General features: G+C 42.3%; 1 protein-coding gene across 5 annotated transcripts in view; it reads left to right on the top strand.

The window, feature by feature from the left end:
• The first annotated feature begins 4,710 nt into the window (after window positions 1-4,710).
• The window catches only part of znf536 (zinc finger protein 536), a 234,300-nt gene continuing 221,298 nt past the window's right edge, over window positions 4,711-17,712 (top strand). For 3 of the 5 annotated variants that reach the window (XM_055060101.1, XM_055060097.1, XM_055060099.1), the window contains exon 1: window positions 4,711-5,191. The gene's annotated coding sequence lies outside the window, so the exon portion shown is untranslated. Of the gene's footprint in view, window positions 5,192-5,216; window positions 5,963-17,712 lie in introns of those variants that run through there. The other 2 variants (XM_055060098.1, XM_055060100.1) reach the window with 2 other exon arrangements.

Here is a 17,712-nt window from a genome sequence, read left to right as displayed (position 1 = left end):
CATTGATTCATATGATTTAAATTAAAATCACACTGGTTATCGGTCAAAGGCAGAATACTTCCTGCTCCTCCGCATTCATCAAGGCCCCGGACAAGTTTGATCTTGAGTATATGCTCTTTCCTGGCAAATAAAGTAATCTAGCGCTCCCCAAAGAGTCACTGCTTCGTTTGTGATGAAATCTCCAGGCTGGCCTCTAAATATTTGCCCGTGCTGTATTTGTGTGAGCGTTTCATTAACGATCAGAGCTGACAAACATGCACACTCATTGACCCCGGTCATCAAGGGAGAGCCTGAGACAGCAGGGTATGTTCCGTGTGTATTTGTTGGAAATGTAAATGCCTCACATGAAGAATTGATGTCGCCGGTGGAGACGGTTGCGGGTGGAAATGAAACTGATCTGGTAAACATTTTCCATATCCAGCTCTCCTGGCTGTTATTTAAGGTGCTGTCAGAAGTTTCAAGTCTAACTGATACAAATTCTAAAGTTTCATTTTTACAGTTTACAGTCACAGAAGGTTCAGAGCTTCAGATTGTTTAAAATTGCACTCACTCCCTTTTCATTATAGAAGTCTAGATTGAAAACATTAGTTCATCAAAGGGTTGCTCCAAATTAGAGTTTGAGGAACTCAATTTGAAGGAGAGAAAAAGCGCTTCTATTCCACCGAGGAAAAGCCGAAGTGTGTGTCTTGGCTATGTTTGCATTTAAATCGAAACAGCCCCGCTTTAAAGATGCTTGCTGTCTTCATAAATTCTAAATTATGGAGACACGCATGACCACAATCAAACAAAGCACCAGAATTAGTTTGTTCCCATGAAGTGCTTTTTGACTGTTGCTTTTGCCCCCTTTTAGCTATTAGCAAGAAGGGCAGCAGAAATGTTGTGTTGCATCTGGACAGAGACTGAGAGTTAGACAGAGATGGCAGGGTGATCTGAATCTGCCCCAGGAGTTAACAGAGAAAGGCCTGTTTTTGGAGCACTGTGTTGGGCAACTTCCAGGCCAAAGGGGAAGTGAGTGGAGACATCTTCAGCTGCTTGTCACTGACAAAGCAGCAAGAGGGCTGCTGCGACCCGTCCGGACCGCTGGCCAGCGCCCGCTTTGCCTCCCATCCCGAAATGCTGAATGAACACAAAGTAGACCCAGGAAAAGAAAAGAACAAATCAGATAATTTTTTAAAAATAAATTCTTCCCGACTGAAAGCAGACACTTCCAGGACTTCCTTTTATTGCACTTCAGGTCCTGGCCCTGCTAAAGAAAAGTATCCTAACAACATGATGCTGCTGATACCAAGGTTTCTTTCAACATTCTTCTTGTCACTCTTCTATAAGTGGAGTGTGCTACTAATATTTATCTATTGAGCAATCTGAGTTGTCTGCTCCGCCAGAGTTACCATGAGAATGCTAGCTGCTTCTTATATTGACGTTGCAGCTTGAAACTTGTATATATTTGATTAAATCAAATATATCCTGACAGTATGTGACAGATAATCTGAAAAAAACTGAGCTCTTCCATCTCCTCCCTGTAGTCCTATTGCAATCTGCAGAAATACAACACTCAGTCTGAAACAACCAATCAGGAAGAGGGTCTTAGTGCTGTCAATCAACCTTGTGAATGCACTGCTAAATCTTGTAATGGTGGAGAAATAACATTAGGGGAAAACCGTTCATCTGCCATCATGGGTGGCCATGCTAACCAGCGTTACTAGTGAGGTGTTGGAGGGATCACTTCACTAGATTTGTTTACAGTGTTGTGTTAATTTGTATCTGTTAAAAAAATGTTAATTTAATTAAAATATTATACAAAAGTAAGAATATCTGCTTTTGTAATGGAACAAATACTTAAATTAAGGAGTACAAGACTTATTATATAGAGAACATTGAATATAGGGATGTTTGTCACACAAAACATTCCTATTTGCCAAACTATATTAAAATATGGGGCTTCAGATGATAATAAATTAAGAGCTGTTTTGGAACTGAAAGAGCCATCTATCTGAAAAGAGCTGAACTCCCCATCACTGAGCCTGACCATCACAATAGGCTGTGTTGTGGGGAACTTGCTGTAACGCAGCCAAGAAGAAAGGGGAGGTGCTAAGACCCTGCTACTGGCTCTGACTGGTGGTTCTGACTGATTGGTGTATCTCTTCAGATGGCAGTAGGAGCATTGGTAGGAGGAGGAGCTAGATTATTATTATTATTTTTTTTATGGATGTAAAAAAAATGTTGTTTATAAAAGTTCCATGCTGCAGGCACCATTTCATAATCTGTCTGCTAATTAGTTGATTTATGGAGACAAACAATTGCATTGAATATATTTGCAGGCATTGGAACTAAGGGGCCTGACTGAAATTGCATACAACTTTTAATATTTTTATTATTAGCAGTCAAACAAAAAAAATATGAAAAAGATTTATTTGTTCATTCAAATGAAACTTGATCAAGAAAATCCCACTGAAGGTATTAAATGAAGCCACAGGTGGACACGCTTTTCCTATGTCAATTCAAAGAAGTGATGACGATGATGAAGAATCAGTTTCCTGAACGAAGACCTAGTGACATGATCAGTAAAATAAAGATTTCTGGTGGAAATGAGGAGAAAAAGAAGAGTAGCTGATCGGCATAGATGATCATTTCAGAACGTGATTTGTTAAGAATATTGTTTTTGTCTTTATCAGTGAAGTCCATCCCTCTGACAATCAAGATGTCAAAAAAAGGAAGATGTGACAAAGTATTTACTTGTGTTTTTCAGCATATGATTCTATTATGTTTTTTCCTCAACATTGTGTGACTATTTTTTTGTAAAGGACAAAAATATGCATTACTAATAGGAATATAAAATATTTTTAAGTACATTTTTAAAAATCCCTGAGATGTTAAATAATAATAATTATAATATATATACAATATATATAAATATAGTAGCATCAATGTTGAGTCCATATGAAGCTTGTTGTGAGCTTCCCTTAATGTTGAAATGAACTGAAACTAAGTTCATCCTGGTTCAACTATAGGACAAAAAGTTTTGCACTGTCCTGGATCCTTTATTGAAATCAACCAGAAAAAACTTTCTCAGACTCACAATAACAACTGTGTCAAAAAGCAGTTACATTTACATGCAAAAAAAAAAAAAGCAGATAAATAGCCTTAAACAAATGGTGGAAATATTTTTTGTTCCTTTAGTGTAAACATCCCTGGGTCAGAACAGCAACCACTAATAAAAATAACTACCAGCAGTCCAGCACAATGCATTCTGCTGGACTTTCATCATCATGGTGGCCCACTTTTTGACACATTTAACCCTGATCTGACTGACGAGCCACACATTCCTGAGTCTGTGCAGAACATCTGCAGAAACAGTCCCTTTACTGTATGTTTGGCGAGGGGGACAGCACTCAGCAGTGCCATGCATTGTTAGAAATTTGCATGCTTAAGTCCATATGGCAACTTCCTTTTGACCTGCTTTCCCATCCCCGATGGATTGTCAGGCCTGTCAGACGATAAAGAATCACTTGACTTGCTATAACAAGTTCAAAAGGCTCTGATGACGCGCCGTTGATCCATGGAGAATCGGTAAAGAAACATCCTGCCGCTCTCTGCTATCACTGCCATAGAGATAGCCGCATTATTTAGGGAATGGCTATGCTAATTTCTAGATGTGGGGAGCTAAAAGTTACATTTTCTTAGTTAGGAGGAAAGAAATCACATGCATTAATCAAAGAAAGAAGTGCGAATCTTTAAATGTGATTGTGGTTTCTGTTGGAAGGTAAAGAAAAGGACGGGAGAAAAAGTGAGCAACTAGTATCTATTTTATAAAAAAAGAGTGAGCGAGGAAGTAAGAGTGAGCTATAATCAAATGTGGGGGAAAAAGTCTGATTTTTTTCCCTTTTTTTTTCTTTTTTTTTTTTTTTTTTGTTTGGATGGAAAAATGTTCCGAACAGGCTGCAGTTAATTCCTGAATGCAATTAAAGTAATAATGGTTTTAACACGCTGCGAGTTGCGGATTATTCCCACGCACAGATGGAGCGCCGCGCGCTATCCTCCGGAACGACCGTGCGCGTGCTCCTTTCTCCGGACAACTCCGGGATGGCGCGTGCGTGTCCCGTGTGCGTGTGACCCGGCGCTGACTTATGTGGAGGAGGGGGGTGGGGGGCAATAAACACGAGCCCCGCGCTGCATCCCCCTCTGCGGGCCGCATCCGGTTCTGTGGCCATCCGATCCCCTGTCCGCGGCGTTAATGCGTGTGTCGGTGCGACATTTTGAATAATCAAGGCTGCGCGCGACCACTAGCTGTCAGCAGCACAGCCTGCCTGTCTGTCACTCTCCTCTGTGATGCACTTAACATTACAGAAAACAAGCTGTCCGTCCAGGAGAGTACTTGATATACTTTTTCCCTCTTTATTATTATTACCAAACCGTTCCCATAATTACCCCATAATCATTATATAATCCCCCAACAAAGCCTCTATTGAAGCCCTGTCTTTTGTCAACGCTGGGACACTGAATCTATAATTGCATTATTCAGCCTCTTCCAGCCCCCCTCCCCCCTGTCTGTACCCCCCCATATGGAACCTTAATATATCAAAAACAGGGTGCAAGGACAGCTTTTAGTCGCAGGAAACACTCCTGCGTCTGCGGGACGTCGCTCTGTCTTTCTGTCATGTGCTTTTATTCACCATTTAAAAAAAAAAAAAAAAAAAAAAAAGTTGAGCGAACTTCCAAGTTCCTGTTGGCATTAGTGTTTGAGTCAGCCTGAAAGAGCAGTTTTTTTTTTAAGAAAAAGGAAAAAAAAAAGCTTCGAGCACCTGCGCAGAGATTTCTCCACTCTTTAACTCGGAGCGCACTCGCATCTTTATTCTCTAATAATTTCATTTTAGCGCAGCGGGGAATAAATGCTTTAAATCGGTGAAAGAAAGAGAGAAAAAAAAAAAACCCTGAAAAGGTAAAAGAGAGGCTCCCCAGGGAGCGGTCCTGCGTCTGTATGCGCGGGGACCCGCAGCCCAATGAGGCTTATTTACATTAAATACGCCACAAGGTTACAGTGCAGATAGATGAGCGTCATTTTTATCACTCATTACTTCTCTTTAGCGGTGACTGACGCTCGGGACGCAGAGGAGGAAACGCTCATTTATCCAGGAGTTTCTAAAGGCCAGGAGGAGACGGGGAGGACGGGGAGCCGGAACAGCTGTCCTGAAAGGTAAGGAATGTCACTTTTTTTGGAGTTATTTGGTGTGTTTGCAGGGAGGGATGTTAAGGCTCTGCCAGCCAATTCTGGTCGCCCCGAGCCTCCGCTGGCTGCGCCTTCACGGCTTAGAGCAGAGGGCACGTTGCTTTTCTTTCTTTTTACTCTTATAATTTTAATCAAAAATAATCTCTCCGCGCGGTTCAAGGTCAGGATCTCGGAGGGGTTTTTGGAGCGTTTTGTTTCTGTCTAATGTGAGGACCGGGAGAAGGAGAAGGTGTCGCGGGGGGCGGAGGGGGCTCGCTGCTCCGCTCACCGCTGGGTTCATCAGCTGCTCTGACGGCGGATACCGCAGGAGCAGCCGGCGCTGCTCTCCACAGCAGAGCGCCTCTTCCAGCCGCCAGATAGGGGGAGTCTGAGCTGAGAGATGGAGGGGACACGCTGCTGATGCCCGCCGACAGGAGCCGGACCAGAGAGCGAGGGGACAAGTCCTGATAAAAGCCTTGTTTGTTTTCTTCTTTATGTCCAAGTCGGAATACGCGGACGAGCGTGGAGTGGACAGTCTGTAACCCGTCCTGAGCGCACTTTCCCCCCACACAACACTCTCGTCCCCGCAGCGGCGGCAGCAGCGGCAGCGGCGGCAACATGATCCCGTCACATCAAACGGACATGCCTCGCTGTTTGCTGAGCACTGTTGGTCTCGACGCGGCGTTTACGCACCGGAGTCGGCGAATTTAAAACAAACAAACAAACAAAAAAACAAAATATATAAACAAATAAGAGAAGGTAAGAAGTGTGGAGCTGAAAGCGAAGAGGTCTTATCGGGGGGTTCTGAGTGGGTGTGTGTGTGTGTGTGTGTGAGAGAGAGGGTGGGGTGCGGGGGAGCTCACTCAGGCTTGTTTCTGTGTGTGTGTCGCAGCGGGGGTCCCCTGATGTCTCCCCGAATCATGATTAGAAAATAAGGGTGCAATTATCCGGAGCGAGGGGTCGTAAAACAGCAGCTGGGACCGAGAGAGATGGAAGCAGCTCGGAAGCGACACCTTGCAAGTCTCCGCGTGCCGAACTAGTTTCGTTCAGAGCAGAAAATTCATTAATGTACATTATTGCTTTTTATTTATTTATTTATTTTTACCCACAAAGCCTGTGCGTAAAAGCCGCTCGCTGCGCACCGCTTTGCGACGTTGGCGCATTACGGATCAGCCGCACAGCGTGGGACTTTTACAAAAGTATGTGGCCGTGTTCCCGGCTGCTTGGAAAACTTTCTTTTTCTATTTTTTTCCCCGTAGCCGGCGATATTCAACGGAGCTGAGATTTTGGAAGACAGAGGGAATAAAGAAGTTAAAGTTTTGGTACCACGTGTCCTTAAAAAATAATGAAATAAATAAATAAATAAATTTAAAAAAAAAAGAAAAAGGCGAACAAAGTTATGAGATGGTAGAAGAGCCGATGAGACCTGCCATTTTGAGCACCGAGATCGACCTCTGAAATGGAAAAGCCGTCAGAGCGTCATGTTCTCGCCGATAAAAGCGCGGAAACGGAGCCGTCTTATTTCTGTCTTGACAACAACACCCTGTCCGGGTTGGGAAAGTCTTCCTCAAAAGTTGCGGTGTGCGCGCGAGCAAATAGCAGCAGGACAGCTCGTGAGGCCAAATCTCATCAGCGGAGTGAACAGATCAGATTTGTGTCCTGCCCTGATTTCAGAATAAAACATTCTCTCTGCTGTGTCTTCACTCCATGAACAGCAATGAAAAAGTAAAAAAAAAAGAAGAAAAAAACACTCTCAACTTTAACAATCTTTAACATATTTTAATATTATATGAAAATAAACGGGCAGTTCCGAATTAATAAAGAATAAATTGAATTATGCGTGGCACCAGGGATGTTTGAGCTCTGTAATCCCATTTAAAGCCCCTGTCACACCAAGCGTCTTGGGTGGGGAGCTGTTATTTTCTCTTCCCCTTTTTTCTTTTTCTTTCCTGGAAGTAAAAGTGACCCCTGACCGGTCTGACCCCGCTTTACTTTCAATCCAGCTACCAGCTTTATGAAGACAAATGCAATGGCTCCAAAAACTCTGTCACACTGTTTCCCTAACCTTTCCCCAAGTTATCCTGAGCCCCCTCTGCCTCCTTCCATTCCCTATCCGCCCAAAAAAGTTGCTTCCTCCTTGGATTCATTGTGCAGGGAAAATTGAATAAATAGATGGACTGTACGCGCTGGGATGCTGTCATTGTGTAATGGTATGCACAGGGCGGATATTGTGTCTGAAATAGTGTCTGGGCGTAAACCCCTTTTGTCAGTTGCTTTCAGTCCTTTTATCGCAGGAGAAATATGAAATGGATGACAGTGCAGAGCTGCCTCAGACCTGTCTGCCCTTTCCCTGCTCCTCTCTCTGCTCCCCTACCAGCTGACATGTTGTCATTCTTTTTAGGTGAAATATTTTAGGAGGAAAAAAAAGGCCTTTTTTTTTTTTTTTTCCAAACTGGCCTTTTCGAGGAATTAAGGTATTCTCCGTTTAGTTTGGATTTATCAGGCCCACCTGAAAATCTCTGCCTTCACAAATGTATAAGTTGTGTCCACTGCGCACACACAGAGAAAAATGTCAGAGGAAAAAAAAACAGGCATTTAAAATGGTGAACATTGATACATTTTGTTTCTGGATGAGATTTGAAGAGTGAATCGTCTGGCGGCAGCAGGGATCTGACGGATCCTCCTGTTGCAACTTTCTGACTGACGGAGCTGGAAATGCCGACGATCCGGCATGTGCCGCTTTCCCACCTGTGCCATGTAACAGTGCTTCAGAGGGTGCTGGAGAGTGTGTGTATGCGTGTGTGTGTTTTTGGGGGTGGGGGGGGGGGGGGGGGGTCACAGACCATGACTGACTGCACTGATAAACATCTCTCAGCTGCAAACGAAAGAGAGAGAGCCAGAGAGAGGAGATGGCATCAGATCAGTTCTCCTTTCAGCAGTCAGTCAGTCAGTCAGTCAGTCAGTCAGTCAGTCAGTCAGTCAGTCAGTCAGTCAGTCAGTCAGTTAGTCAGTCAGCAGGCTGCTCTCCCCTGATGTCAGCTATCTGCATGCTGACGGGTTAAAGAATCACATTTTCATTCTAAGTGTAAAAGAGGTTTTTAAATTAGAATGGCCAACATGCATGCTTAACCATGGCCTGTGATTTGGATTCAAGCATCTGCAAGAGTCCCCCCCCCATCAGATCTGCAGCCTCGGTCCCCCCCTTCTCCATTCTCATGTAATTATGGGGAGAGGGCTCCAGCTGCACAGGCTGCAGGGCCAGGTTTTCCCATCCGCTGGGATCAGGGCAGTGGTGGGCAGGCCGGATCAGGCCAGCTCTGCTGATCAGCCAGCCATTAATTGATATGTGCAGTCATTGTGAAAGCAGCAGCCCTCCCGCCTCGCCCTCATCCCGTTTTTATTTTATTTTATTTATTTATTTTTTATTATTTTGGTTATTTGCTGGTTTTCAGGGCGTTGGATGGGAATAATAAAAAAATATATATATAAAAAAATAATGTTCCACCCTTCATTTCTGATCAGGCTGTGTTCCTACTGCGCTGGTAGAGGAAGAGGCTGTGTGTGTGGGTGTGTTCTGTGGTGACTGTGTGGGGGGGCTTGTAACTCCTTGACCTTGATCTCTAGAGTTTAAGCCAGGGAGGGCAGCATGTTGTCAGGGCCCATATGAAGTTGCCTTGTGAGGGTAATAATGACCAGATTTCTCCGGTTAAAAACTCCCAATAAATCTCCCCAAAAAATAGATTCTTCCTCCAGGTTAAACCGTTTTCAGCAGCAGCCAACAGGTTTGGTGCCTCCTACCTCTGCTCATGCTTAGGATTTCATTTTGTTGAATGAATTTATAGTGAGATATACTACAAGAGCCTCTGCAAAGACAATTATGGATCAAAACTAGACTGAATACATAAGGTAAAAAAAACAAAAAATCAACATAAATATCCAACAGTCGTGGTGAGGAGGGGTCGAGTGAGCCGAGATGGTGAAGCTGAGGCTAATCGCGGAGGTCAGTTCCATCTAAGAATAAAGAGTGTGGGGCAGATGAGGCATTGACAGACTGGGTGCCCTCATGCCAGGGTGCCATCACAACGAGCGTCTGCGTGTCTGGGCAGAGGGAGGAAGCCGGGCTGAGAGGAGAGCGGAGGCAGTTGGTCTTAAGAGGGAGAGCTAAGTATAGAAGAGGTGATTTCTCCTTATCAGAAGATTTGTAGGGAATGTGTGTGTGTACATTGGTTCAGTGCATTAAAGCCCCCAGGTTTCCGCCCAGTGTCCCCTGGCCATGCGTCCCCAGAGGAACTCCCCTGGGGCACCGTGGTTCCCCGATGGTTTGTGTCCTGCTTGGATTCCTTATTTCTAAAAGTTTGCTTCAAACTGTGGATTTATGGAGGCACTAGGCGATGTCAGGGCTGTTTTTTTTATTTTTTCCTCCCGTTGATGCGTCGAGGAGCGCTGTGTTTTCAGCCGTGTCATTTCCACAGACAACAGCTTAACACAAACCGGCAAGCACACATCAATCAGAGGTCTTGAAGCAGAGAATTGTTGCTACTTAGCATTCAGCTGCGCTCTGCAAAGACAGTGGTAAATACCTCCAGCCTTCATGAGATGGAAGTGTGTGCGTGAGTGTGTGTGTGTGTGTGTGTACGTGAGTGTGTGTGTGTAGAAGGTCCTGTCTATCGCCCCTTTTCACCTGGCATCTCCGACTGCTGGGCTCATGTCATGTCTGCTCTTTAGCTGCGTTGCGCGTTTTTGGATGTGACCTCTGTAAACTTCCAGACCCCGGCTAATGAGGATGTCAGAATATTCAGGGAGGGGGGTCGAAAAGAAAAGAAAAGAACGCGAGGGGAGAGAGGAGAGGTGAAAGTGTGGGAAAGCTGGGGAGAATGTGTGCACCTTTAATTATGATCAAGAGGTTCTCACCAAAGGATGGAGGCGTTTCCCGTTCGCTAGCGCTCATAAATCTGGCCCTGGATCTGCCGTACGGCGAGCCCAACCATTACTGTACACCATTGTAGCGCACATTCAGCTGCTTCCCCAGCACCTCATTTGCATAATTGGATCTTTAATGAAACTTCCCCAATGGAAAGAAGAAGAAAATGAATAAATTATAAAATAAATATATATTAAAAAAATGAAATATATATATATATATATATATATATATATATCTATATATATATATATATATATATATATATATATATATATATATATATATATATATATATATATATATATATATATATATATATAATATGTATATATAAGAAACATGACAAAACAAAGCATACTTTTCCATTGGGGCAAGAACGCTCAATCAAAATAATCTGTGGAGCTCTGGCATGAAACTCTGGTAGTGTGTGTGCGTGTGTGTGTGCATGTGTGTGTGAAGGGAAAGGTGGTGGTGTGGACTGGAGGTAGGAGAGAGAGAGACAGCAGTGTGAACAGAAAGAGGGGAAAAAACAGTGACCTGCTGTGGCACAGGCGCTCGCGCATCAACGGCAGTGCTACAAATAGGATGAGAAGTGACTGTGAAAGCTGTACATTCCCAGCCAGGTCTCGCGGGTTAAGACTACAATAGCGGGATATTCTGTAGCCCAGGGGGGGATTTCAGCTCCTCTTCTGTCGACACTCATTGCACCAACTTGTTACTCGGGGAAGATGGCTCTTTTGTCGGAGAGACGATTCCGTTCCTGCCTGCTGGAATTCCTCCGCTGCGAATATTTTCACTAAGATGAATTAACAGTGCTATTCTATTTTATCTGAAGCCCACATAATAAAAAAAAAAAAAAAAAAAAGAAAGAAAATTATATATATAATTTTTTTTATTTTGCTCCTCATTTGTGGTCCCAGTGGGACGTCCATTTTTTTCCTGTCCGTTTTGCCTTGGGGTCCGTAGGGTGTGATGTTTTGCCTACTAAATGTTCAAATCCTAGATTTATTTAAAATTACAAATTTTAATCGGCATAGTGCGGTAGCGACTGTTCGGTAAGCTCTCTTTTTGGTGATAAGTACCCTTTTACTCCAAAGTGGAACAGACAATTGTTAATCGAGGACTAATGGTAAATGATGGTGTGTTAGAACGTGTGTCTGAGAGGAAGGGTTTCTCTCTCTGCCTTTTGTGCGCGCGCATGTGTGTGTGTCCACTCCACATCTGTATGAGTGGATCATGTGTCCGAGTGGTTTATAGGTGGTTTGCGGGGCAGGATCTCCTTAGTGAGGTAGTGGAAAGGTGGGCAAGGTTCAAGTAGCTCAGACACTTTGATGGCAGCGCCGGAGAGAACCCTTCACCAACCTTCTTATCGCTCTTCCCCTTGCGCTCTTTCACTCCTTTTTTTGCCGTCCGTCAGCTCCCACAAGCTTTTCCAATATTAACCCTAATCTTTTCCTACCTGCCTTCAGATTTATGAATTTAAGATTCATAATTAACAATAGACAAATGATTGTTTTTGGAAGTTAATGTTAGAAGAAGCATTATTAAGATACATTGCTGCTGTAGTTTAGTTTGGAGGCTTTTTTGACATTTTTCCGAGCCATTTCTCTTTCCAACTGCACAAAAGAACAAAATAGTTTTAATTACATTGAATAGGTGATCTAGAATTTCAAATGCATTTTTTGTAACTGTCTGACAGTCATATACCTCTAAGCTTGTTCCACATTGAGTTTGAACCACACAATACTTTTTAAAAAGAAGTAAACAGGTTAGATTGCGATAAGATGATACTACCACATGCTAATTTTCCGATTTAAAGTCACCTATTTGGCGGGAAACGGTCCTGTTAGTGGAAATAATATGAAGCTGAATAGAAGATGAGGAGTGATGACGGGGCGGTGTGTGTGTGTGTGTGTGTGGGGGGGTACAACACTTGGCGAGGAGCAGAAGGAGAGAACAGAGAGGCAGAAAAGGAGAGATGATTTACCTAACAGATTCTGCAGGCTTCCCTCTCAACAAGCGGCTGCCACAGATCCTGCGAGCCTGAATTGATAAATTCACTTTGATAAAAGTCACTGAAATGCCGGCCTGTCTGCGCACCTCCATTAAGCACCGGTACATTTGTCACAACCACTGGAAGTCAAGCGAAGGGTTTTAATGTCACATCGGGCTGAATTAAAGACTCAATCGAAAGCTGTGAAAGGTTTACGTTTTCATTCCAAGTGACAGTGGTGGCGCTGCAGCTGCGGCTGCTGTGAAGGATTCTTCAGCTTCGCTTGATCAAGGCAGTCATTTTACATTTTCTATTTTTCTGTTGGGAAATTTAGGATTATTTGCCACTCGTTTTAGCCTGGCTGCTCATTTTGTATATTATGACTTTGAGCAAGGGCGGGTGCATGTCTCTCTCTCTCTCTCTGTATCTGTGTGTGTGTGGAGGGGAGCTGAGTTCTTCATTTCATGTTTGGCATTATGTTTGTATTTTATTATTATTAATATTAATCAAGAAAAATTAATCAGTGTCGCATTAATCATCAATCCTGCCTTAATATAGCAAACCAAGGGAGCGTTTTCTTTTTTTATTTGTTTTTTTTTAAAGGCTGCATTTAAAAAACACAGCTTTCCCCCCCTGAGAAGTCCTTTAATACCACATTACTGTTTCCCATTTATGCAAAAGTAAATAAGTAAACCCAAAAGGCAAATGAGCATTCCAGGCATTAAACACACAACCTTCTGTAAACGACTGCCACATCTCCCAGGCAAAGCTGCTGTGAGACCGACGACTGCTACTGTGCCTTTTTTTTTTTTTTTTAGATAGGAAAGGTAAATATATGTCTTCTTGTTTAACTTTGCGTCTATTTTAGGACAGCACATTCAAGATTCAAAAGCAAGTTTCTCTTCATGGTTTTAATTTCACTGTGCTTCAGGGACTGGGAGAGAACGCGGGACCTCCTTTAAACTTCAGGGAAAAGATTAGGGAGAGTTCATTCCTCGGCTTTATCAACACATCTGTACTCTGTAAGAAAGACTATAAAAAAGTCTTCCTACAACACATGTAAGCATAACAGCAAAACAAAATGGTGAAGTTGGATCTGCTCCAGTCCTGGAATGTACAAACAAGCCCTCATGACTGCTGGCTAAAGCTTGAGCAGAGAATTACTTCCGTTACTCATACCTGTCACACACACAGCCACTCACTAAACAACTTACTTACGTTGGAAGTTTATGGGGGAAGAAAACTTTAAAGTATTTCAATATCTCTTACATACCAGCAGGTGTTTTTTTACATTTTCATTGGATTGTTTAATTCAATCATAAATCAGCAAAAGGAAACTCCCATCATGTTCCATTAACTACCAAAAATATCACCAAGACTGAGTGTTTGTGTCCAGACAGAAACAGGACTGGTGTTGAAACCGTGTGTTAGCGGGGTGCAAGCGTTCCGCAGCTTGTGAAGTTGATGCCTCCTGGTGTTTTATTTAATCAGGTAAAACACACTTTACGTGTGTGTGTGTGCCTGTGTGTGCAGTTGTGTGTCGGCGTTTTGCTCTCCAGGAGCCGTCGGTCTTTCATGAACTACTTTAAAAAGTCTTGTTCAAGGTGGGGAACCTAATAAAATTTATCTATTATTTATCTGCGTTAGCGCTGGCGTTGGATTTGAAAAGAGAGCGCTCTAATGCGAGAGAATTCCCTCGGTGGCGCGCTCCTTTCTTTTAATGCCTCTCTTTAGTCATAAGACGAGCTCCCACTTCTGTGGTAAAAGAAACCTAATTGATCTCGGCCAATTTCAGTTTTCTCAAATCGTCTTTTTCTCCTTTGCATCTTCAAATGGCTCCCCTCCTCCAGTCCCCTCTTCCTCCTCCCACCGCTGCCGCTTATCTTCCTCTTTGTCTTTTGCTGCTTAGACTGTGGCATTTTTGTCAGTGTTATTATTTCAGATCATGTGCTCAAGTTGTTTTCCTCACCTCAGAGCTGAGTGTTTTTTTTCAATAGCTTTTCTTGTTGTACTCACACACGTTTAAACATCCGCAGGCAGATCTGCCTGCTTTTCTTGATCATTCTGTCCCGGTTCGGCCCGGGACCACAGTGGTGCTGTTTTTGTTTTCAAATGTCTTCTGTATATCTTTATACGATGTAATAATGTTTTTATTAATTTGCACACAATGTATAGCTGCTTTAATCAGGGACAATCAGAGCCTCTTGAATCCTGTAGGAGATTTCAAAACAATCCCAGGAGTTGTTTATTTCTTGGTTTATAACATGGTGAATACATACATTAATAATTAATAGCAGACAGATAGAGCTACAATTGGCAGAAGTGTTTGCCTTGGAGCAAAATTTGTCTGAAAAACCTTTGAGAAGATTAGTGCATCTTTTGTTTAAACAAGGTGTGGATGAGATTTCAAAGTAAAAGGTGAAAAACTGTCTCACAGATTGAAAAAGGCATCTGACCTCAAAATATGTTTGTGATTAAAAGAAAATATGAACTGCACCAAATGGGTCACCACTGATTTACAGCTATTTTGTTTTGAATTAATTTTAGATCAGACATAGCAGCTAAATAAAACCCAGTTGTCAATGTAGTTCTTTTGGGTTTTTTGTGATGTGCCACAAGGTTCTGTGATAGGTCCTAACATTTTGGCAATATGCAAAACAAGAATAAAAGATCTTAAAGAAACTCTAATGAGTGACTAATTCTTAGTGCATTTTTAACTTCAAAGCAGAGCAAAAGATTCTAACAGTCACGCTGGAAATCTACAGTTAACTCTCAAACCCTCTAATGCTTTCCAGATTGACTTCATTTTCAAACGTCTTTTTTTTTTTTCCAGTGAGGATTTGGTTTATTATTTTAAACAACAAAATACATTTTTATTCCAGTGTTGCCCCTTTTTTCAGCCGCTGGAAGCCCAAGTCTAACAAATCGTATCATGCTTTCTCGCCTCACCCTGTCTTTAAGCAATTAAGCTAGGTCTTCCACATTTACAGAAAGAACTACAACTCATATCCCCCCCATTCAGCCCATTATATGCCCACCCACCAGCAAGACAATCTCATGACAGAACTGCTTCAGATTGCAGATAGAGGTCTGCTCTACAGTTCTGAAGTTGAGCTCAGGTTTGTTTCTCTCTCCCTCTTGTAGCCTCCATCTCTCTGATTGCCGATCAGCCCCCGAGGGCTTCGAGGCGCTCCTTCTAGATCCCTGTGATTAGAGTAAATGCCCCCCTACGCCAGCCCTCGCCCCAGCCCCCTTTTTATAACCAGAGATCAGAATCGGCTTGCAGGGCAGGAGTGAGAGACCTGAGGAGGGCAAGGTGAAGAGTTTGGGACACCACTGAGACTGAGGAGGCTCAAAATGTTCCAAGATAAAGAGGAGAAGTGGATCCGAAACATGACTTAAATTATTGTTCCTTTAGACTTTGACAGTTGACTTCTGCAGATAGATTTTAAGTTGATTAGAAAAATGAAATTCTAATATTACTTAATGTCCTCATGCAAAATGAAATCGGCATGAAAGCAATAACTGTGCTAAAAATCAACAAATGCCACATGTAGACATTTAGTTTCTTATAAAGGACTTTTTTTCAAAGTTCTTTGTCATATTGGGTTTAGGATATGACAGAGGACTTTTAGTTTGCACAAGTTAACACTGAATTAATACATTTTTTCTGTTTACCACCTAAATATTTTAAACTAAATTCACATCAACAACATGAAATAGTTAAATTCCTGTTATATTTTTTAATAAAATAAAAAGATAATAATGCCAATTTGCTGCCTTTTGCAGGCTTATTTAAACCTGTTGAGTTTCCCTGCAATCCGTTTGATAAATGACGATATATGTTTGTGAAAAATCTGAATGAGTTTGCTTTTTTTTGCAAATTTTCTTGCTTTTAACATTAGAAAAGCAAAATGACTGTTTCAGGACGTCAGCTGGTAAAATCGAAATGCAACTAAGGGAAAGAAAGTATCTGTGGGAATGTTATCAATACTTGGTCATATCATAAGGTTGTAAGAAAACTTTTGAAAAAATGAAATGGCAAACTTGATGACTGAAAGATACAAAAAATATATATTTATATGTAAATGGGGAAAGTAGAAATTTGCTTTCAATTTTATTTTATGATTTATTGCTTGTTTTGTTACATCGCTGGTGGGGAGGTATTATGCAAATTAGATTTTGTTTTTAGCTCCGTATGATGTTATAATGCTATTCCTTCATCAAAAACATACCTGGACTGGTGCTTTGGTTCTTTCATGCATGTTAGAGGAATCCTTGAATCTCCCCTGACAACCATTCAGGGGTGCCTAAGCGCCATTTCCCTCGTTTCTAGTGCTGACAACACAGCCCCTCCAGACTAGCAGCAGCAGCAAATAGCAAGCAAAAACCTGGTGTAACTGTGTGTCTGCCGAGCTCATCCTAGAGAATACAACGCTTTGAAGATCAGTTGTAAATGGCATCAGTGGATGGCATGAAGAAGTGTTGTTGGTGTGACTTGCTGAAGTGTGAGTGTGAAAGGAGAGGAGCATCTTAAAGAGACGGAGGACACTATCAATGAGTCAGATGATGATGCAAAGTCAAATGTCTTTTAAGTTGTTTTTGATATGTACTGATTTTTCCAGGTAATTGATAATAACAGCAATGTGATTGTGCTATAAAATGGCACTGTGTCCCTGGAAAATACATAATTAAATATTACAGGTGCATCAATTGATTCTATATGAACAACTTTACAAACTAAGGGAATTCTGTAGTTTTTCAATTGGAAGTAGCATATTTCATTGTTTATAGACAATGAGAGAAAAAAATATGTACAAATAATAATATGTATGCAAAATAAAAAGAGCATGAATTAAGAAAGGAAGCATAGATACATTTAGACTCTCCAGAGGACCATGGGGGCATTGCCCACAGTGATACTAGAAAGGGCAGGTGGCCCAACTTGACCAAATTTTCTGTTGCTGTTATGTATTTGCTGAGAGTTTCAGCATTTTATCCTGCTCCAGAATTGAAAGGATTTCTTAAATTTTTATTGGGTGGGTGGGTTGGAGGGTTGGGGGGCCCGGGTGACAGAACCGCTTCTGGGACTGAAAATGAAACTTCATTGCTTTTGGTACACTGACCTACATCAGGATCAGTTTTACTGTGTCCACAAACAAGGAATTTGACTTGGGTTTTACATGACCATTGTTCTCTGAGCACTCAGCCAAATTAAAACGAGCCCAACGTTTTTCTTTTAAGTGGCAATTTGCGTTCCAAACCTTCCCACACCCCCCAGAAAAAAAAGTACATCATAATTGCTGGTGGACAGGTCTGCTGATAGTGTGCTTAGCAGCCATGTGTCAGTGTCAGCCCTCAGGTGCTGGTGTCGTCTTGTCCCTGGAAGATGTGTGCTTTCCCACAGTTTACTGTCGTTCTGACTGCAGCGTGTACCACTACCTGTGTGTGTGTGTGTGTGTGTCTCGGTTCATGTTGGGAGGAAGTGGGCAGCTGGGGAAGGATGTGTGTGTGTGGGGGGGGGGAGGGTGTTTGATTCAACCGTTACTTGTGTGTCATGTGGAGCCCGGCAGAGGTCAGTCTCCTCCTCAA

This window comes from Poeciliopsis prolifica, unplaced genomic scaffold (genome assembly GCF_027474105.1).
Source record: "Poeciliopsis prolifica strain line A6 unplaced genomic scaffold, Auburn_PproV2 SCAFFOLD057, whole genome shotgun sequence".
NCBI lineage: Eukaryota > Metazoa > Chordata > Actinopteri > Cyprinodontiformes > Poeciliidae > Poeciliopsis > Poeciliopsis prolifica.
This window is presented reverse-complemented; position numbering and strand designations above follow the sequence as displayed.